This window comes from Nerophis lumbriciformis, linkage group LG02 (assembly GCF_033978685.3).
Source record: "Nerophis lumbriciformis linkage group LG02, RoL_Nlum_v2.1, whole genome shotgun sequence".
NCBI lineage: Eukaryota > Metazoa > Chordata > Actinopteri > Syngnathiformes > Syngnathidae > Nerophis > Nerophis lumbriciformis.
Window position 1 is genome coordinate 42,292,501 of NC_084549.2, and position 14,184 is coordinate 42,306,684.

The window sequence follows — 14,184 nt, forward strand, 5'->3', positions numbered from 1 at the left end:
CGCTTCCCTGCTGCCTTTAGGTTTATTGTAGATCATAAATCATGCCTCTCACCTGGACATGAGACATTTGAGTAGGTAATCCGACAATTTGGGACACTTTGACAGAAAATGTAGGACTTGGAAGTGGAGAGAACCACACACTTGCCCCCCCATGAAAGCAGACCTTATACAGTAGGTGGTTTTATTATGTTTGTTGGCTCTCCTAAAGTCTGCAGTGAGTAATAATCAGTGATGAAGAAAAAAAAAAAAGCAAACATCATTATGCGCTTTTGAAATTAATGCGCAGTATATGCTTAAAATAATCAAAATACGTAAATATTAAATGTTATTATAAATGTGCCTGTTACTTCATTACATATATTTACATCATATATATACAACCTTGATGGAGGTGTTTGGATGTTTTTTTTAGGGGCTCTATAGGCAGAATTGAACGGCTCCCATAGGCTCCATTGTAAGCGGACTTTTGATCGAAATTATTTAATATTTAGAATGCATTAAAAAAAATCCATCTGTTGTCATGTTTTTTTGTAATAATTCCCCCCAAAAAGTGCAGTTCCCCTTTAAATACGAAGATTCTGACTTAACAACGCAGATTTGGTCTCTCTGCATGAGCCTTGACAAGATGTGATTCAAGTGAACAATTACACCTTTAATTGGCTTAATGCATGTTTTAGATCAGGGGTCCCAAGACCGCTGCCTGCGCACCTTGGGTGGCTAATACTTAAATATATTATAGCACTCCTAAATTCCACAATGTTATATGAAGTATAAACGATAAAACATTGAATATTATGTGATGCATGTCAAAGTTTGACTTCTACCGTGTTTCTTTCTTTCCCTGGCGAGCTCCTTAAAGATTTGTAATAATTGTCCAGGCCGTAGCACTGGACAGTTGTTACATAAAAATATTACATCACAACAAACACAAATTGGGAAACACAAAAAGCAACTTCCGTTAAGCAATCCAAAGTGTCTTTGACCTGATCTAGTGGTGAACTCAAAAGTAAAAAAAAAATGTACATTCAATTTTACATGTAAAATTGACTTAAGGTCTACCATACAGTAGCTCAGGGTCACTATAGCTGCTGATAGAAGTACAGTGGAACCTCAATTTACAAACTTAATTGGTTCTTGAACTTGGTTCGTCAAGCGAAAAGTTTGTATAGCGGAGCAGAGTTCCCCATAAGAATCAACGTAAACATGAATAATTAGTTCCAGCCAGGACACAACACAACATCATTACAGTAATGTCAACACACACACACACACACACACACACACACACACACACACACACACACGTCTCATTGGTGCGCTTCAAAACAAAAAAAGGGAAATCATTTTACCTTGTGTCTGGGTATATTTGTGGCATTGTTGAACACTATGGGAGTTTAGGAGTGATACACAAGCAGTGGGTTCACATAGTGACGGCTAGCGTTAGCACAAACTCGCTGTGTGAGGCGATCCTGCATCGGGCTTGTGTCTCGATAGAGTCTTCTCCTTCGCTGTAATAAAGGTCCACTGTTGCATCTTTTTTGGTCTCATCACAATTAAGGATTTGCTGAGATACAAAGCCCCCTTCCCTGATAAAATCCTCAAAGCCGGAGGCTAACTAGCTAAAACTCTAGCTCAAAGCGGTTGTCTAGCAACTCAAAGCTTTACAGCGAGACTGTGATAGTCAACAAAAGGGCAGCCCCCGATGGCTTCAAGCGGCATACAAAATGAACAAATGAAAGAAGAGTTCGCCCTCCGAGACATGTTTCGCACACAGAGGCATATTTAGTGCCATGTAAATGTTCGTAAACCGAAAAGTCTCAAATGGAGGCGAGATTGTACTGTAGTTGACAAATTTAGTTACATGGTTAAAAAGTAGGGATGTCCGATAATAGCGACCTGCCGATAATATCGGCCGATAAATGCGTTAAAATGTAATATCGGAAATTAGCGGTATCGTTTTATTTATTATCGGTATCGTTTTTGTTTTTTGTTTTTTTTTGTTTTTTTTTATTAAATCAACATAAAAAACACAAGATACACTTACAATTAGTGCACCAACCCAAAAAACCTCCCTCCCCCATGTACACTCATTCACACTCATTCACTCAAAAGAGTTGTTTCTTTCTGTTATTAATATTCTGGTTCCTACATTATATATCAATATATATCAATACAGTCTGCAAGGGATACAGTCCGTAAGCACACAAGATTGTGCGTGCTGCTGGTCCACTAATAGTACTAACCTTTAACAGTTAATTTTACTGATTTTCATTAATTACTAGTTTCTATGTAACTGTTTTTATATTGTTTTACTTTCTTTTTTATTCAAGAAAATGTTTTTAATTTATTTATCTTATTTTATTTTAATAATTAAAAAAAAAAGTACCTTATCTTCCCCATACCTGGTTGTCCAAATTAGGCATAATAATGTGTTAATTCCACAACTGCATATATCGGTTGATATCGGTATCGGTTGATATCGGTATCGGTAATTAAAGAGTTGGACAATATCGGATATCGGCAAAAAGCCATTATTGGACATCCCTATTAAAAAGTGATTCTGAAGTGAATACTTGTTACAACCCAGCCTCTACTTACAACAGCCACGAGGAAAATGTAGTTTGAAACCCCTTCCTTAAACAATGAACACAATGGCAAATGTAAGTTTAATCAGTTGAACTACTTCCAGAAAAAATACATCATACAGTGTACTTTTACACCATTGGAGCTACAACTATGATATTTGTTTTTTCCACACGACTTGTAGTGTCATGTAGTTGTGCCCTGGTGACAGATAAATATTTCCCCATAGTTGGTGGCTCCATAATTTGATTGAACCATTACTGATGGTATAGCCATGCTATGTAACGTATTACAGTTACATACAGTGCACTCTACTGTGCCTTGGCTTAAATGATGGTGAAGAAGTCGTTACAAACATACAGACTTTACATCTCACACACAACACACACTTGGCCGTAACCAACAAAAAAAGACCTGAACAGAACTTAAACATGCGCACAAATACTGTGCACATGCTTGTCAAAAATAAGAGATCCAGAGACCATATGCTCTAAACTTACAGCTCCAATGTTTCTGCTACTGATAAGACAGTAAACGTTAAGAAAAAGCGTGTTCCTTGAATGGGCAGAAATTCCAGGGAAAAAAAGCCTCCGTAATTCTTTGGTTTTGAGAGTTGGACAAGCCGGTAAAATAACACATAATCTACAGTCAAAAAATATATCATATTGACTTTGTATTCAAAAAAGTCAGTTTGACCTACTTTAAAAAAAAAAAAACAGCGCTTTGAGAAGAAGACCAATTGAAGTATGATAGTAAAATAAAAGATTGTGGGGACAGCCCTCAAGGTATTTGGTGGAGGAATGGTCGGCTGCTTCCTGACTACTGGCTAGGTGCCCTCGAGCAAGGCACCTCCCCATAGTTTTAGCTCAGAGGCGCAGTCATCGACTGACATATCTGCTTGCAAGCTTGAATGAATGGTCTGGTACTGTGTACTGTGCAACACAAATATATACATTACACTTTCCCTTCAGGGATTATCATAATAATACAATTTAAAACTGTTTTTCAACTTAATTTAAAATTTTAAAGAGCAAAGAATCTGTCACGATTCCTTCAGAAAAATAGAACTATGTTTAAAGGTCAAATGTCTGTCTTTCTCTCGCTCTTTCCAGCGTGTTTTCAGAACACCACATCATGAGTTGTTTCTTTGCAGATTAAAAACAAAGATTCTCATGAAATGTGCATCATTGATTGCTCTCAGGCTTCACGGGCATAATTCTGCCCCTGCAGGCGTGGATCATTCACTGAATGCAATCTCCCATTGCTCGCTGTTGTGCAGGCACACTGCATGTTCTGCTACTTTCTTGCCTAATTCCCGTGACACGCCACTGTGTTTTTGCCATCTGATCAAACCTTTTAAAAAGAAGTGAAGTAGCTGGAGGATTTGTGTTATATAATATATAATACTACAAATTATAACAATATACAATGAGTTAATAACAGAAGTTGTATGTTATTTTTTTGGCTGTGAATCACTAAACAATTGGGAAAATAAAAATGTCATAAAAACAAGCCTAAAAAAAAGGGTAAAAAAGTTAGCAATATGTAAATTAAATCAAGTTTGAACTCGTTTAACAATACAGACACACCATTATTGATGGCGATTGATGACTCATTGAAATTGTAATAAAATAAAATGTAAACATGTGGATTGTACATTTTTATAGGTTCATTTCATATGGAAATACGATGTTAGCTTTCACTGTTATGCTGATGACACCCAACTCGACATGCCCCTAAAGCTGACCAACACACCAGATTGTAGTCACCTGGAGGCGTGTCTAAATGAAATTGAACAATGGCTGTCCGGCAAATTTTTGCATCTTAACGCTTAGAAAACGGAAATGCTGATTATCGGTCCTGCTAGACACTGGCACTTATCTAATAATACCACCTTAACATTTGACAACAAAACAATTACATAAAGGTACTTGGTAAAGAATCTTGGTATTATCTTAAACTCTATCATTTGAGTCCCACATTAAGAGTGTTACTAAAACAGCCTTCTTTCATCTCTGTAGTATCGCTAAAATTCGCCCCATTTTGTCCAGATCATTATTCATGCGTTCGTTACGTCACGTCTTGATTACTGTAATATGTCTAGTATTAAAAGATTACAGTTGGTACAAAATGCGGCTGCTAGACTTTTGACAAGAACAAGAAAGTTTGATCATATTACGCCTATACTGGCTCACCTGCACTGGCTTCCTGTGCACTTAAGATGCGACTTTAAGGTTTTACTACTTATGTATAAAATACTAAACGGTCTAGCTCCATCATATCTTGCTGATTGTATTGTACCATATGTCCCGGCAAGAAATCTGCGTTTTAAGGACTCCGGCTTATTACTGATTCCCAGAGCCCCAAAAAAGGATATTCGGGCTCCAGTACTCTGGAATGCCCTACCGGTAACAGTTAGAGATGCTACCTCAGTAGAAGCATTTAAGTCCCATCTTAAAACTAATTTATACACCCTAGCATTTAAATAAACCCCTTTTTAGACCAGTTGATCTGCCGTCTCTCTTTTCTGCTCGGCCCCCCTCTCCTGCGTGAAGAGGTAATCGGGTGGCCACGGATCAGTTTCCTCGCAGGAGGCTGTTCCAAGTCGGGACCCGGGATGGACCACTCCTCTGTTCATCAGTTGGTGACGTCTCTGCGCTGCTGACTTGTCTACATGCAAGAGGATCCCCGGCCTCCCTGTGGACTGGACTCTCACGTTATTAACCGTATCCACTCGGCATCCATTGCACCGGTCAACCGGGTGGGGTCCCAACATCTGCGGTTTCTCGTTGTTCCAATTTAGTTGACTTTTTTTTTTGCCCTGATGTGGGATCAGAGCCGAAGATGTTGGTTTGTGCGGCCCATTTGAGACATTTGTGATTAAGGGCTATATAAGTAAACTTTCATTGACTGATTGATTGAACTTAGATTTGTTTTTAGATCAGTACTATTCAACTGGTGACCCGGGAAGGACACCAGACCAACCCTGACTTCAGTTCAAAACTTTGGAGAGATGTTAAAATTTTTGCAGCAAATTCCAAAAAACACTAAAGCGCACCTGTTGTATAAAGGAAGTTAGTAAACACATTGGCAGCCCCCTGTTTCTTAGATTTCTACAATAGTGACGCCCTGAGCAATTTATTGAATAGACCTGCTTTGACTTATGAAAAACAATGGAAAGGCACAAATTATATTTGATAATCCCAATATTTAAAAAAAAAAAAAAAGTAAATCTTATTAAAACAAAGGAGGAAAAAAACTACAACAAACGTGTTTATATTTGTGTTTTTGTCTGTAATGTAATACACTATTGCATCAGACATCAACCCAAGATTTTTTAAAGGAGCCATATTGTGATTTATTTTCTATATTTAAAACAACATAACATACATAACATTACATAACATGTAATGGTGGTTCTTTGGCCAAAATGTTGCATACATTATGTTTTACAAACCATCAAGCTACTTTCTGACCTTCTCTTTAGGATGCGTTTTGTGGACGGTCTTAGTTACGTGCCTCCCCGTCGGCCATGTTGTATTTTTTAGCGCTTCCATTTTGAGTCTACTGACAGATATAAGTTAGAACTAGGGTTGTACTAATAAAGTACCGCGGTACTAATGAATTAAAAACGGTTCTATACTTCCATCCATCCATTTTCTACTGCTTGTTTTTTTGATTGATTGAATTTTTTATTAGTAGATTGCACAGTGAAGTACATATTCCGAACAATTGACCACTAAATGGTAACACCCAAATAAGTTTTTCAACTTGTTTAAGTCAGGGTCCACTTAAATTGATTCATGATACAGAGATATACTATCAAATATATACTAACATCATAATACAGTCATCACACAAGATAATCATCAGAGTATATACATTGAATTATTTACATTATTTACAATACGGGATGTGGGATATGGAGGGGGGGGGGGGGGGGGGGGGGGTTGGTTTGGTTGGTATCAACATTTCAGTCATCAACAATCAGCATCAACAATTGCATCATCAGAGAAATGGACATTGGAACAGTGTAGGACTGACTTGGTAGGATACAGTATGTACAGCAAGTAGTGGACATAGATAGAGAGATCAGAAAGTATAAGAAAAAGTGTCTACATTTGATTGTTTACATTTGATTATTTCCAATCCGAAGAGGTATTATGTGGAAGGGAGGGTGTTAGTTTAGGGTTGAAGTTGCCTGGAAGTGTTCTTTTAGTGCAGTTTTGAAGGAGGATAGAGATGCCCTTTCTTTTACCCCTGTTGGGAGTGTATTCCATATTGATGTGGCATAGAAAGAGAATGAGTTAAGACCTTTGTTAGTTCGGAATATGGGTTTAACGTGGTTAGTGGAGTGGTTGTCACTCTCGGGGTCACAGGGGTGGCTAGAGCCTATCCCAGATGTATTCGGGCAGAAGGCGGGATACACCCTGGACAAGTCGCCACCTCATCACAGGGCCAACACAGATAGACAACATTCACTCTCACATTCACACACTAGGGCCAATTAAGTGTTGCCAATCAACCTATCTCCAGGTGCATGTCTTTGGAGGTGGGAGGAAGGCAGAGTACTCGGAGGGAACCCACGCGGTCACCACGTTGTGACATTGCTGGTAAAACGAGCAGACATGCAAGTTAGGCAAGGCAGAACAGAAACAGTGTGGAGATTGTATAGGGAGAATGGACACATTTTGGATTAAAAACTAACGATAAAGTTGAAGCTATAAAAACTAAAGGACCGCTCTAAAAGAGGTGCTTAGGTCTTGCTCTTGTTAGCTGTTAACAAGCTAGCGGCTAATGACCATTTGCAGTCTGTAGTGTTTTAGCTACTTCTAAGTCACCAATTCTAGCCTCCATGGCGACAAATAAAGTTTGTTTATTTCAAATAGTATCCCTGCAGGATGAGGAATTGCTAAACATGCTTCACTACACATTGTAGGAAGATAAAATAGCTAACCACTCCTCAATGTAAACAAATGCCATGGGTGAGTCTACACAGACATCGACTGTGACGATACCAATTACAAGAGCAGTACATAGTTGATACTACAATGATTACATCAATATTTTTATCATCACAAAATCTGTTGTCTTTTTTATACACAGAAGACTCAGAATAACTTTAAATATGACCAATGTATGACCCTGTAACTACAAAAATGTGTAGTATCACCCAAAACTAATGTAAAGTATCAAACGACAAAAGAGTAAGTGATTTTTACATTTTAACAAAAGTGTAGCTGGAACAGAAACAAATAAGTAGATTATTAATCCATTTTTACCGCTTGTCCCTCATGTGTTGACAAAACAATAGAATGAGAAATGACACAATATGTTACTGCATACGTCAGCAGTCAAATTTGGAGCCTGTGTTTGCTTTCTTACTACTAAAAGGAAAATTGTCTGGTTTGTTTACTATCTTATTTATTGTCAAAGTTCTTCTTTGACTGCAATAAGAAACTTATGTTTAATGTATAATAAGCTTTTCTGTTAAAATAAAGCCAATAATGAAATGTTTTTGTGGGCATTTTTATTTTTGAAAAGTATCGAAATACATTTTAGTACCAGTACCAAAATATTGGTATCGGGACAACCCTAGTTAGAACTATACCCTACTTTGTATTAGAAATGGCAACATCACAGGATGCATGTGCATGTACGAGCCAGTCTGCCCCACAACAATTGGATAGAGAAAAAGAAGGAATTTATTGACGACAACGTCGGACTACAATGGCGGACTCGCACAAAGCTCTTCGGGTAAACTTATGGAGAAATCTGCTGACATAACTATGGCAACAAACTACAGCTAATTTTAAGCAAGAATGAAGGAAGGCAAAATGGTTTCATTAATATCTCTGCCACGCATCCGTGGTTTATTTTCAAATTTTTTGAACTTACAGTATACGTCAGTCTACCCCAGGGCAGCTGTGGCTATGAAAGTAGCTTACCACCACCAGGTGTGACTGATTGATGGGTTCTACATGTAAAGCGACTTTGGGTACTTAGAAAAGCGCTATATAAATCCCAGTTATTATTATTATTATTATTATACGAATTCCAAATACATAAAAACAGGTACCAATAGTTGGTTTTGCAAAATAGGGTGCCTTTAAAATAAAATAAAATATTTCACTTAAAGACAACATTGAAATGTACATAGTATACAGTGGTACCTCGGTTTTCATACGCCCCACTGTTCGTATGATTCAGTTTTTGACCACAACTTTTGCCAAAATGATGCCCAATTTTTCTTATACCGTCTCGGTTATGGTATTGCTTACTTTTTTTTATTGAGTACAACTGGAATATAACCCACCGTGACACTTTCATTCATTGCCAGTGTTTGAAACAGATCAATTGGATTTGCATTACTTTTTATGGTAAAAGGGCTTCAGTTTCCCTTCAATTCAGTCTTTTGTCTTACCTTTTAGAACAATAACCGAGTACTTTATTTGTAATGAGTGTGAATTGTGATGTCATACATTTAGAACAAATTGAGGTTGCAGCACTCTTGCCACTATACCAGTCCTTCTCAAATAGTGGGGCGGGCCCCCTTGAGTGGGCGCGGTGTGATGCCAGGGTAACATGATTTTTTTTTACCAGAACATCATGTATGTAGCACTTGGCTTCACTGTAACCACGATGGGAGACGAGGAAAAGCTGTTGTGTTGTTTCATTTAATTTGAATAAGCTTGTAATGTTATGCAGAGGTATAGTTATAACAATTTTATAGACAAATTATACTATTCATAATCGCGGTGGAGAGTGGGGGGCACAAAATATTTTCTTCTTCCAAGAAAGTAACAGAAAATATTTGAGAAGCACTGCATTACAAGTATTCCCTCGGTGGAGGGAATACTTCGAAGACCTTCTCAATCCTACCAGCACGTCTTCCTATGAGGAAGCAGGGCCTGGGGAATTTGTGGTGGGCTCTCCTATTTCTGGGGCTGAGGTTGCCGAGGTAGTTAAAAAGCTTCTCGGTGGCAAGGCCCCGGGGGTGGATGAGATCCGCCCGGAGTTCCTTAAGGCTCTGGATGTTGTGGGGCTGTCTTGGTTGACAAGACTCTGCAACATTGCGTGGACATCGGGGGCGGTACCTCTGGATTGGCAGACCGGGGTGGTGGTTCCTCTCTTTAAGAAGGGGAACCGAAGGGTGTGTTCCAACTATCGTGGGATCACACTCCTCAGCCTTCCCGGTAAGGTCTATTCAGGTGTACTGGAGAGGAAACTACGCCGGATAGTCGAACCTCGGATTCAGGAGGAACAGTGTGGTTTTCGTCCTGGTCGTGGAACTGTGGACCAGCTCTATACTCTCGGCAGGGTCCTTGAGGGTGCATGGGAGTTTGCCCAACCAGTCTACATGTGCTTTGTGGACTTGGAGAAGGCATTCGACCGTGTACCCCGGGAAGTCCTGTGGGGAGTGCTCGGAGAGTATGGGGTATCGGACTGTCTTATTGTGGCGGTTCGCTCCCTGTATAATCAGTGTCAGAGCTTGGTCCGCATTGCCGGCAGTAAGTCGGACCCGTTTCCAGTGAGGGTTGGTCTCCGCCAGGGCTGCCCTTTGTCACCGATTCTGTTCATAACCTTTATGGACAGAATTTCTAGGCGCAGTCAGTGCGTTGAGGGTTTGGTGGCTGCAGGATTAGGTCTCTGCTTTTTGCAGATGATGTGGTCCTGATGGCTTCATCTGGCCAAAATCTTCAGCTCTCACTGGATCGGTTCGCAGCCGAGTGTGAAGCGACTGGGATGGGAATCAGCACCTACAAGTTCGAGTCCATGGTTCTCGCCCGGAAAAGGGTGGAGTGCCATCTCCGGGTTGGGGAGGAGATCTTGCCCCAAGTGGAGGAGTTCAAGTACCTCGGAGTCTTGTTCACGAGTGAGGGAAGAGTGGATCGTGAGATCGACAGGCGGATCGGTGCAGCGTCTTTAGTAATGCGGACGCTGTATCGATCCGTTGTGGTGAAGAAGGAGCTGAGCCGGAAGGCAAAGCTCTCGATTTACTGGTCGATCTACATTCCCATCTTCACCTATGGTCATGAGCTTTGGGTCATGACCGAAAGGACAAGATCACGGGTACAAGCGGCCGAAATGAGTTTCCTCCGCCGGGTGGCGGGGCTCTCCCTTAGAGATAGGGTGAGAAGCTCTGTCATCCGGGGGGAGCTCAAAGTAAAGCCGCTGCTCCTCCACATCGAGAGGAGCCAGATGAGGTGGTTCGGGCATCTAATCAGGATGCCACCCGAACGCCTCCCTAGGGAGGTGTTTAGGGCACGTCCGACCGGTAGGAGGCCACGGGGAAGACCCAGGACACGTTGGGAAGACTATATATCCCGGCTGGCCTGGGAACGCCTCGGGATCCCCCGGGAGGAGCTGGACGAAGTGGCTGGGGAGAGGGAAGTCTGGGCTTCCCTGCTTAGGCTGCTGCCCCCGCGACCCGACCTCGGATAAGCGGAAGAAGATGGATGGATGGATGGATGCATTACAAAAATTAGATGGTTTTTTTAGCATAATAATAATCACAAACTTCTCATGTAGGTGCTCATATATTTTGTAAATATACCGTATTTTTCGGACAATAAGTCGCTCCGGAGTATAAGTCGCTCTGGAGTATAAGTCGCACCGGCCAAAAATGCATAATAAAGAAGGAAAAAAACATATATACGTCGCACTGGAGTATAAGTTGCATTTTTGAGGGAAATGTATTTGATAAAACCCAACACCAAGAATAGACATTTGAAAGGCAATTTAAAATAAATAAAGAATAGAGAACCACACGCTGAATAAGTGTACGTTATATGACGCATTGATAACCAACTGAGAACGTGCCTGGTATGTTAACGTAACATATTATGGTAAGAGTCATTCAAATAACTATAACATATAGAACATGCTATACGTTTACCAAACAATCTGTCACTCCTAAACGCTAAATCCCATGAAATCTTATACGTCTAGTCTCTTACGTGAATGAGCTAAATAATATTATTTGATATTTTACGGTAATGTGTTAATAATTTCACACATAAGTCGCTCCTGAGTATAAGTCGCACCCAAACTATGAAAAAAACTGCGACTTATAGTCCTAAAAATACGGTAACCGAGAGAATCAGTGCCTCACCAGCCCTGAACCTCACCGCACAAGTTACCCCCTCAGTGCTTTTTACATAATCCTATAAACGATCCAATCAAAAAAAGGCTCTGCATTTGAGGTAAGTCATTACTATTTCTCTTCATGCTATCTATTCTTCTCAAGTGGACCTTTACCAGTCGGGTTCATGCCCTCATTCCGAGCAGAAGACAAACACTGGGGCAGATAACAGTATCAGACTGAGAGCAGATATGGCTTTAACCCAAGACCTCAGCTGCTCTTGCACTTGTGAGGAATGGGTAGGATGGGGGCTGGAGGGCTGTCTAAGATTAACACTCAGGTCATAGTGACGGGTGTGCAAACAGTCATGCACCTCCTCCAGGCATACTTACAAGCGTGCACACACACACACACACACACACACACACACACACACATGCACAGGACAGACCCACTTTTACACAGACGGGAATGTTACACACAGGGCAAAGTTGTAAACAAGATCCAACTTTTGGGGGTGGAATCAGGTATCAGCTGAGATCAGGGCTGCCAATGTATTTACTACTCTATTGCCAACATTACACACTGTGATTGCTCACTACTTTCATTATGGAATGCTTTGCCAAAATATCACCTTTGTGCCTTTTTAAGGCCACCATACTTTGCTTCTGGGCTCGTTAAAGACAACTTTTGAATGACTAAAAAAAGTGCCCGTTTGACGCAACGTCGACATACGAGGTGTGTAAGAAAACTTCCAGGACTATTGTGGTTGATCCCATTCTTCCATGTGAGGGGCATCGTCCATTACAAGTGGTCTACAAAGAGACCTTGCGACATTTGCAGGGGAGATCCAAATGGACGCTGTCTTCTTACTTTGCAACGAGTTCTTTCTTGACTTAAATGTGTTCTGTTACGGCCGTACGATAACCAAAACGGTATAGTGTTCCCTTGCCACTTCACACGTCAGTTAAAGCCTGATTTACTAAAGGTTTGCGTGTACTAAAACACATGCAAACTTGATAGCACACGCCAAGCTGATCTACTAAACATGTGCAAAGTGGATTGCGTCTCTCAAGTGAGCAGAATAAGGCGTGCAATCCATTGTGCGTTTGTCTTCATTAATATGCAAAATATATGCTGATCATCAAAACGTCCGCAATAGTGGGAGCCGAAAATGCAAATATTATACAGCATGCGCAATGTGATTTATCAACACCCATCACTATTATGCGTTTTATTTTGCACATTTAAAAAGGATGTGCAAACTCAGACAGTTCAACACGCACAGTTGGGTGTAAGAAGTGCTTGCGCTGCAAACACACGCAGTGGACAGACTCCCTACTATGTGTGCGTTTCAACATATTTGGGCAGTCAGACAAAAACAATTAGTCTTATCGTCTATTCAGCAACATCCTTTTATAAGATCATACCTGCTAGATGATTTAAGTGGCTAATTAAAACAAATTCAATTGACGCATTTTGGTGTCATTTAATATTTTTTCAAAGACGTTCATTTTTTATATTACTTGTTTTTCTATCAGTAACATATGTCCAATATGATAAAAAAGTATGCATTTTTGGAGTCTTGAGCACAATAGTGTAGCCTCCCTCCCACGTACCGTCAGCGGTAAAAAAAAAAAAAAAAAGCACTGTAGATGCACTGCAGGACTTCTTCTAAAATACCCATAAAAAGTGCTAGTTTGAAAACATAGCAAAACACCACAGGTAGGAGCATGATAAAATGAATGTGCAGTAAATTTGAGTGTCTCCTTGTTGAAAGCCACGTATAGTTTCCATTGCACACACAGTTTTAGTAGATCGCACGTAGGGATGTCCGATAATGGCTTTTTGCCGATATCTGATATTCCGATATTGTCCAACTCTTTAATTACCGATACCGATATCAACCGATACCGATATCAACCGATATATAAAGTCGTGGAATTAACATATTATTATGCCTAATTTGGACAACCAGGTATGGTGAAGATAAGGTACTTTTTTTTTTTTAATTAATAAAATAAAATAAGATAAATACATTAAAAACATTCTCTTGAATAAAAAAATAAGTCAAACAATATAAAAACAGTTACATGGAAACTAGTAATTAATGAAAATTAGTAAAATTAACTGTTAAAGGTTAGTACTATTAGTGGACCAGCAGCACGCACAATCATGTGTGCTTACGGACTGTATCCCTTGCAGACTGTATTGATATATATTGATATATAATGTAGGAACCAGAATATTAATAACAGAAAGAAACAACCCTTTTGTGTGAATGAGTGTATATGGGGGAGGGAGGTTTTTTGGGTTGGTGCACTAATTGTAAGTGTATCTTGTGTTTTTTATGTTGATTTAATAAAAAAATTAAAAAAAAAAAATTTTAAAAACCATACCGATAATAAAAAAAACGATACCGATAATTTCCGATATGCCGATATTATCGGACATCTCTAATCGCACGCAACACGGCCACTAATATGACACGCTGTTTAATAGACTGCACACGCTGT

The 14,184-nt window shown here is 39.9% G+C and overlaps 1 long non-coding RNA gene across 1 annotated transcript in view; it reads right to left on the reverse strand.

The window, feature by feature from the left end:
• The window catches only part of LOC133609096 (uncharacterized), a 6,385-nt gene extending 4,786 nt beyond the window's left edge, over window positions 1-1,599 (reverse strand). The window contains exon 1 of the long non-coding RNA XR_009815668.2: window positions 1,350-1,599. This is a non-coding gene — a long non-coding RNA (uncharacterized lncRNA). The remainder of the gene's footprint in view (window positions 1-1,349) is intronic.
• Window positions 1,600-14,184: the final 12,585 nt, after the last annotated feature.